Raw genomic sequence first — 8,891 nt, forward strand, 5'->3', positions numbered from 1 at the left:
ATATATATATATATATATATATATATATATATATATTCTCCTGGCCTTTGCTTATTTATGGTGGAATACATAGACTTAAAAAGGTCACACTTCAAAAGTTCTTTAATGTTAGCAATAATATATAAGTATTCATCACAAAATAATAAATGTTTTTATGAGGTTTTAAAAATAATTTTATCTCAGGATTTATTTTGATGTTATCAAAACCACATATTTTTTCCTTTGTGAAATACCTTCTCCTTTGTGATTTCATTTTCATTAATAGACATATTCTGATTTCAATGTAAATATATTCATTAGAATCTATTTTATAGCTTTAATTTTGTAGTTAATTATGCTAATCCCTCTGGAATTTATACCTTGATATGACATAAGTTTTGAGTATACCTTAATTTTTTGTAGTTAGTTAACCTATTATTACAACCCATTTGATATTTTATGTAATCATTATTGTTTCTATTTTATCTTCGCTGTTCCTTTAAGTTGTCTGTCAATCTGTAACAATGGTCCACTTTATGCTTTGAATATATCCCTTGCTGCTGTGCCACTGGGACTTATTTTTGAAATGTATGTTTCTTTCTCTTCCTCTCTCTTTCCCCCTCCCTAATCTTAGGGAAACAAGATTACCTTTCTTCCCCACCTTAGCCAGAGTTATCTGTCCTTGAGCACACACCCATTGCAAGTAATTCGAATTTGGGGAGGGCACTAGAAGATCTCAGACATGACAATTTCCCAAATGAACAAATGAATTACAACTCCCTTCAGAGAACATGTGAAATGTAGTCCTTGACTCATCTCTTTAAAACGCCTCTGTTCCTACTGATGGACAGAATCCCATCCTCTGGGTCAGGAGTCCCCTGTGTTTCTCCTTTGCTAGCAAAGGAATAAAATTTTGTTTCTCTTTTTCTCAAAATCCTGTCCTCATTATTGGATTGGTATTGGGGACAAGAATAGAACTTTTGGTAACAATTAGTGAACTAGATGGGACTCTAGATGTGCCCCAATTCCAGCTTTCTTGAGCAGATCTGACACTCCAAGCAACCCTACTTCCATGCCCAAGATCCAAAGTGGCTGGTGAATTTGTTGAGAGCCCAAGGTTGGAGAGTTAGAAGGTGAATGAGTTTGCCTTAGGTCAAACCAGAGAAGCTATTGCTGTGAGTAAAGGGAGAAAGTGAGGGATTGTTCCAGAAACTGCTGAAGCTCTTTTTGTTTTGTGGACTTCCCATCTTCTCTTCCTGAATGGTACTGTTGCTCCATCTTGGTCCACATTGAGAAAAAGGAAAACTGATCATGGAAAAGTCATGACACTCATGGCCATCTGGTAAGTCACCTGGTGTGCATGCTGAGACCCTTGGTTCCACACATCTGGTTCCTTTTCTTAGGACATATGGCTCCTCTTTGTGGGAATATCTGTGATTCCACTGATGTAGAAGTCAGGACTTGAGAGTCTCGGAATATGTATACTTCCTTCTGGTCTTTCTAGGTACTCATCTCTCTTTTGGCCTTGGGTTTGAGACATGGGCAATGCTGTGTTGATCCTATAGGCAGTCTCTTGGGAAAAATGTTGGCTGAATGGGCTACCTATGAGTAGAAACCTAAGAGAAGGATGTTTTACTATAGCCACAATCTGGCCTTTGAATCTTTTTTTGGATTATTATCCAATGTTGCAGTTGGAGTTAGTCTGTCAGAGGTAAAATAAATGGAAGAGATTCTGTATATACTAACAATTATGCAGATGTGCGATAAGGAGTCTGAATAGTCAGAAACTAAGTTGATGGTGCAAAAAATAAACTGCTTCTGTTATGTAAGGATAGCAGGACACCAGAAAGAAGCGTTAAAAAAAGATTCAAATTATTTCAACCCTTTGCTGGCGAGGCCACCCAGTCAGGGTCCCAGGAAGTCAAAGATGATCTTGCTGTAGACTAAGGGACACCAGCCCTGGGCTGGGGAAAAAAAAAAAAAATCCAAGAAAGATGCTTGAGTTATAGAAAAACTGGCAAAGAGCATCTGGCCTCTGCCTTTCTTTCCAGGCCCTTTTGTCCGTAAGACAGGGAGTGAAGGCTGCTGGCCACAAGAGACAAAGAAATAGATTCCAACACTATTAATTTATGTTCTGGGGAAAGGAATAGTATCTGCTTTTAACACCTGACAGGTCACCACATTGGCCAGGGGATATCCATCACTGGAGCAGAGAAATTCTTGCAATGACAGTATCCCATCAAATTAAATGCATGGGAAGACTGGGAGGAAAAACAATAGCACCCAGAAAAGAACAGAATAGAAATAAAGTCCGGGACATGTTTTGTTGGCAGAAAAGAATAGAAAGTGCCTTCTCCATTTAATATCAGTATGCCTATTGTAAGAAAAAGGCCCAAAAGGAGACTCTGGGTATGTCAGTGGGGAACTCACTTAAAAATTGATGGCACTGTGATACTGATAAGGGAGATGGGTCAGGCTCAAAAATATCCTTTGGCCCAACTCCTTGGATACAACCTGGGAGGGGAAAAAAATTTAAGGCACAGTTTTTGTATGTCAGATTGTCCAACACTCTCCTGGGATGAAAATTATTGTGTAAATTAAATACACAAATGTTATTCACAAGAATTGTCTCAGAATATGAATTTAAGAATGGATCTGAAACTAGAAAAGAAATATGAAAATGTTATAGGTATGAAAATATATTAGAGTATGGAAAATTAGAAGGTAAAAAAAAATGTTTCTGCATGAGAAAGTACTTTTGTATGGTTAAGTAATCTTCTGTGCTAATCTCTAATATAAAAGAAAGGACAAAACTAAGGGTATAGAAAAAAAGTTGTAGAATGTCTAAATAAGTTGCAGAAGGTTCATGGAAGCTAAATCTCAAAAAAATTTTGTATGTAAGTAAATTGACTATAATTAACAAAATCAGTTGTTTTAATTTTAGTGTGTTGATATGAAGCAAAGTTTGAAACATTAATTAGCTCTTATCTATCAAGATAATTTTCTTGTATCTGTGAGGTTTTATTATTAGGGAAACTAAGTATTAAAGAAATTACGGTTAGTACCTGTTTTAAAACTTTTAAATGATTACTTCCTAACTGGTTGAATAAACAACTATTATTTTAACTTATTACAATTCAGTTGACACCCTAAATATATATAACTAGCAATATATATATATATATATATATATATATATATATATATATATACATCTGATAAGTATGTTTGTATGAGCCTAAAGGATTATATAAAAGTTTGTATAATGAATGTTTATGTAGGCTTTTTGGCAAGATAATCAATAACTGCTCTGTTTGTAGTATCTGACCCAGAAGGGCCACACTACCCTTTGAAGATCTTGCTTATATCTGTTTGCTTGACTAAATCTATTTCTAATCATTAACACTGTTTCCTAAATGTATGAGATATTTTTACCTTCTAATTTTCCATACTTTAATTTTTGCTAATAGTGCTAATCCATGTAGACCTGTGATTAATGTTACTCTACACATGGATTCTGAATTTAACTTTTCAAGTTAAATTTAGATGATGTAAGAATATTTGTAATTGTGATGCTATCCAGTACTGGGTTCTTTATATATTAGATGCATTCCTGCTTTTCAAGTGTACAAGCATTTTAAAATATAGAGCTTGGGAGAGCACTTTACCAATATGGTAGTCTCCAAAGTAAAATTGTATTTAACAATAGTCTCTTTCAGATTTATATACAAATAACAAATTTGGTTGGGATTTATGTTATTTAATGTTTCATAACTGGATAAAAGTATATCTCTCTGATCAGGAGGTCAGGTGACTCACCAGTTTCAGGGCCCTTAAAGGAGTTCTATTATACTGTGGGCCCTGGCTGACATTAGAGGGCAAGGGCCAAAACATTGTCTTCTTTTTCCTTGGCACTTTTACTTCTTTTACTTTGATATGCAAGTTTTTGGTTTTAAATATCCAGCAGGCCAGTTTTACTAGTCTTAAAGTGAGGGTAATGGGTTACAACTTTAATATCCATAATGTCAACAGTTATATAAAATATTTTGTTACTTTTCATATAGGGTAGAAATTTAAATGTATTTTTGGAAGGTAATAAAGAGAGTTTGATTTGTTCAAAGGTTGACAATGTAGAATATGAAAACATGTATCACCTTTTCCACACACAAAAAAAGTTAAAACTCTCTTATTCTTTCTGCTTACCATCTTGGTAAAGTGTTCTCCCAAGCTTTACATTTTAAAAGGCTTGTACACTTGAAAAACATGAATGCATCTAATATATAAAGGATCCAGTAGTGGTTAGCATCACAATTACAATGCCAAAGAAAAGATAGTTATTTTGTTATAAATATTACTATGATCTCAACATAAACAGGGTATATAATTCAAAACTTAAGTAACGGTTGGGTCAAATTATAAAAGGTATTTAAGTTTGGAAAAGAGTTTTCAAATAAAGTAAACTTGTACATAATGAGTTAATAATAAATATATGGGTCTTTGTGGAGGTTAAACAGTCACTGAAGATTCTTGGTTTTTTTTTTTTTTTTTTTTTTTTTAGAGAGAGAGAGAGAGAGAAGAGAGAGAGAAAAAACTTATTTATTTTTCAGTATTCAGTGGACACAACATCTTTATTTAATTTTTTTTTTTAAAGAGAGAGTGAGAGAGATAGAGGTAGAGAGAGAGAATTTTTTAATATTTATTTTTTAGTATTTGGCGGACACAACATCTTTGTTTGTATGTGGTGCTGAGGATCGAACCCGGGCCGCACGCATGCCAGGCGAGCGCGCTACCGCTTGAGCCACATCCCAGCCCCAATATTTAATTTTTATGTGATGCTGAGGATTGAACCCAGCGCCCCGTGCATGCCAGGAGAGCGTGTTACCACTTGAGCCACATCCCAGCCCTACTGAAGATTCTCTAGTGTTCAATTTGTAATTTCTTTGTAAAATTTTATAACTATTGCCTGTTTATGTTTTGCAGAATCACTACTTCTAATAGAACAATTTGAGTTAATTTAAGACAATAAATTGTCACCTACAGGATAGGATACATGCTTATTTTGTTGCTGATTAAATAAAAAGGGTAACTGTTAAATTATAGATATTGAAGTTGTAACCCTTTACCCTCACTTTAAGAATGGTGAAAAGGGCCTGCTAGATATTTAAAACCAAAAAATTGGAGATCAAAGTCAAGGACAGGGTATCAAGAGGACTCTAGAGAATAGGAAGCCATCCAGTGCACATTCTGCAAAAAAGGAGGGTCATAGGAGAGGGAAATATCCCTGAGGCTTCCAAGAAAGCTATTTATGGTCAGCAAGACTCTGATCCAGTCTGCAGATGGCATGACTGGTAGAAGAAGGATAAAGGAGCCAAGAGTCTTCTCAGAAGTTCCCAAGAAGGATCTCTGAGTAATCTCACCTGATCCTAAGAGTAGATAAGAACAAGTTCTACTTTGACCAACTTTGTCTTAACCACCTCTCAGGAGAGTATGACCAAAGCACAGTCATACATGGATATTTAAAAGAAAATAATTTTTATTAAAATATAAGTTAAGACGAACACTTGGGTCAGCCCTACCAAAAGTAAGTAAAGTTGGAGGCTATAAAGAAAGGGTTTTTGTGTGGGATTACCTAATAATAATGATCACAAATTCTGTTTTTTACTGCTATGATTATGAGTTACTGTCATCATGGTTTTCAAACACTGGCTAAAATATTAATTTCTTTTGTGCTGATTGTTTACAAAAAAGTAATGCTTTGAAGTCTTGCTTACTATTCTTCTAACATAATCCTTACCCTATGTATCCATTGTTAGTCATGTACCAACTGCTACCATGGACCTCTGGAATGCCTTGGTGCTGAATATTCTTAACTCTCCATGTGCCCCACCTGGTAGAGAACAAGTTCTTTGGGTCACTTACCCCAATTTTGACTTATCTCAGAAGGAAGCAGCTTTGAGCAGTCATCACCATTTTTCCATAGAAATGAATTATAGAAATTGACATTGGGAAAATTTAACAGTGGTCCACCTGATACTTTGAATATAGCCCTTGCTTCTCTGCCACTATAACTTTTTTTTTTTAAGAATGTTTCTTTCTCTTCCTCTTTCCCTCTCCCTCCCTAATCTCTTGGCCTCTCTAATCTTAGGGAATCAAATTTACCTTTCTTACCCATTCTAGGCAGAGCTATTTGTCCTTGAGCACTCACCTACCACAGGAACAAAGTAATTCAGATTTCAGGATGGCACCAGAAGTTCTCAGAAAACACTATCTTCCAAAGTAACAAGTGATTATAACTCCTGAAAGAACATCTAGATTATAGTAGCCTTTGACTCACCACTTTAAAACCCTCCCATTTCCCCTAATGGGCAGAATTCAAGCCTCTGGAATAGGAGTCCCCTGTGTTTCTCCTTTGCTAGCAAACAATAAACCTTTGTTTTCCTTTTTCTCAAAACTGTGTCTTCATTATTGGATTGGCATCATGGAGGAGAACAGAACATTCAGTAACAAATTCCACTGTGTTAATTCAATCTCACTTCTTCTTGAAGTAAAATTATATATATTTTTTACATTATTGAGGATTTGTATAAATATAACTTGATATGTAGAGTTGAGGGTTTATGCCATTTATTTTTCCATTTACTTTCATATTCCCTCCCTTGAAGCAAGAACACAGGCATGTGCTCCAATCCTTTTCACCTTATGACCACAAATGAAATGTTCTGGAGATTTTCTAGAAACATTTATTTTCCTGATTAAAAAAATAATTATAAATTAAAATAAAAAACAAGGGAGACAAAGATAAGTGGAGGTGGAGACCTACTTTCTCAAATCCTGGATTAGATTTGTTGACATTACACATTTGTTGAATGTGTAATGCTAGAAGTGTAGAACCGGTGTCCATAGGGCGCCAAATGTCCCCGACCGGCAGGACACATCAATGTGGGCAGCGAACCTAGATGGGGAGGAATGAAGGGACAAGAGACACAGAAGGATGACAGCAAGACAGGAGTTCTGATCAAGCTGCAAACTTTTATTGTTCACACAGGGGTATTTATGGGCTGGGAATGGGGGAGCTCTCTTATCAGCAGTTGCTGGATGTCTTCACAAGGTGAGATAACGCAGGATGTTTCAGGAAGATAGGTGGCCCAGGATGTTTCAGGAAGATAGGTGGCCGCAGGATGTCTCAGGGAGATAGATGGCTGCAGGGTGTCTCCCAGGCAGGATGTCTCCCAGGGGGCTGTTTCCTGTAACTGTCAGGCTATTCTTTGAAGGAGAACTCCCTTCTAGTCCCTGGCATAAAGCTGATCTAGAATCCTGACATTTTCAGAAGCTGTATTTTCCAAACTTTGAACTATCTACTCTAGAAATCTTTTAATATGTGAAAATTAAGGCCAACAATAATTTATCCAGCATAGAAGAATATCCTAGACTTAGTATTTATTGACTTATTGAACTAGAATGTCTTTATTAAATCTTCAGTTGATTTAAATTTTCCCTGATTCCTAACACGTAAAAATCAAGACCTTAGATCAGCTTTATATTTTAGATTTTCTTCTTATTTGTTTCCTGCATCATTTATGGCTATTTGTTGTTAGAGTGGAATATTCAGATACAACTCCAATCCCCAGATTATAACTTTATTTTTAGGCCCATCATTTCTAGCTAAAACATTCACCTACCCAAATTTTTATATTCAATTTATCTTTAAACTTCAAGGACAATCATGCTTTACAACAATGTATGAAAATTTTTCCTTCATCATAATTGAAATATTACATCTCTTTACCCCAGATACCAACAGCATTTGGCTTATTTCATTCAAATGGCAATATTACACATGAGAATTGAAACTATTTACAGTCACACAGCTTGTTGTCCACACTAACATGAATTTACTATTCCACTGTTTGCAATTAACAGAAATTTAATTATCTGACAGTTTCTTACCCAAGAAGATAAATCTATAATAACTCTGTTTGTCTTAAAAACTTCCAAAATATTCACTTTTCTCAATAGTAGAATAGCCTACTTACTCTCTTGATGATAAATAACCTTTTCTCAGAACAATATATGCTTAATTCATCTGAATAACAGATTTTTATTATCTAGATTTACTTAGAACCTTTCAATTATGTCACAAACTTTGTCCAGACTCTATCAGGGGCTGTGTATTAGACAAGTACAGATTCAGCTTGACTTAATTGCAAGCACCTTGTGTGCTAATAATTAATCTCTGCCTATCATAAAGAAAAAAACCTTAGAAAAACAAGTTCAAATTTTTTACTGAATAAGTCATTCAGCACCTTTAGTAAATCCATACATGTTCAGGTTTGAAGTAAGTACCTCATGTCCTGACCATATGTAAGTCCAAACTTCCCATCCAAAGCACAAGGCACTATCTCATCTTGCTACTACTCAGGACAATGATTCTGCTAGAAGGTCCCTGAAAAAGTTCACTGGGTAATTTTGAATTTGCCTGCCTCATTCTTTGGTTTTGCAGGCAATTTTGAATTTGCCTGCCCCATTTTTTGGTTTCGTAGCCCCACATAATTAGTTCCATACATTAGGATTGAGTTGTCCTAGAACAGGAAATATTGGGAAAATACACACAAAATCGTTTTCTAACCCAGAAATCATTTCCACAGTTAGTAGAGTTGCACAGCACTTTCATAATTGTAAATTAGAATGGCATTTGCATAACAAACAATCCATTAAATGATTGCAAAGATAAAAAATACATATTTTATATAACAAAGAATATATAATCAATTACATATATATTTATATATAAAAAATAACTAATCCTCAAGTTAGAGGATATAAAAACACAATTTGTCAAACTTAGATCTTAACTTTATCTGGTAGTTGGGGAGCCATTCACTGCTAGTTAATATAGAAAGAGGAAAAACAAA

Source organism: Marmota flaviventris, chromosome 8, assembly GCF_047511675.1.
Source record: "Marmota flaviventris isolate mMarFla1 chromosome 8, mMarFla1.hap1, whole genome shotgun sequence".
Taxonomy (NCBI): Eukaryota; Metazoa; Chordata; class Mammalia; order Rodentia; family Sciuridae; genus Marmota; species Marmota flaviventris.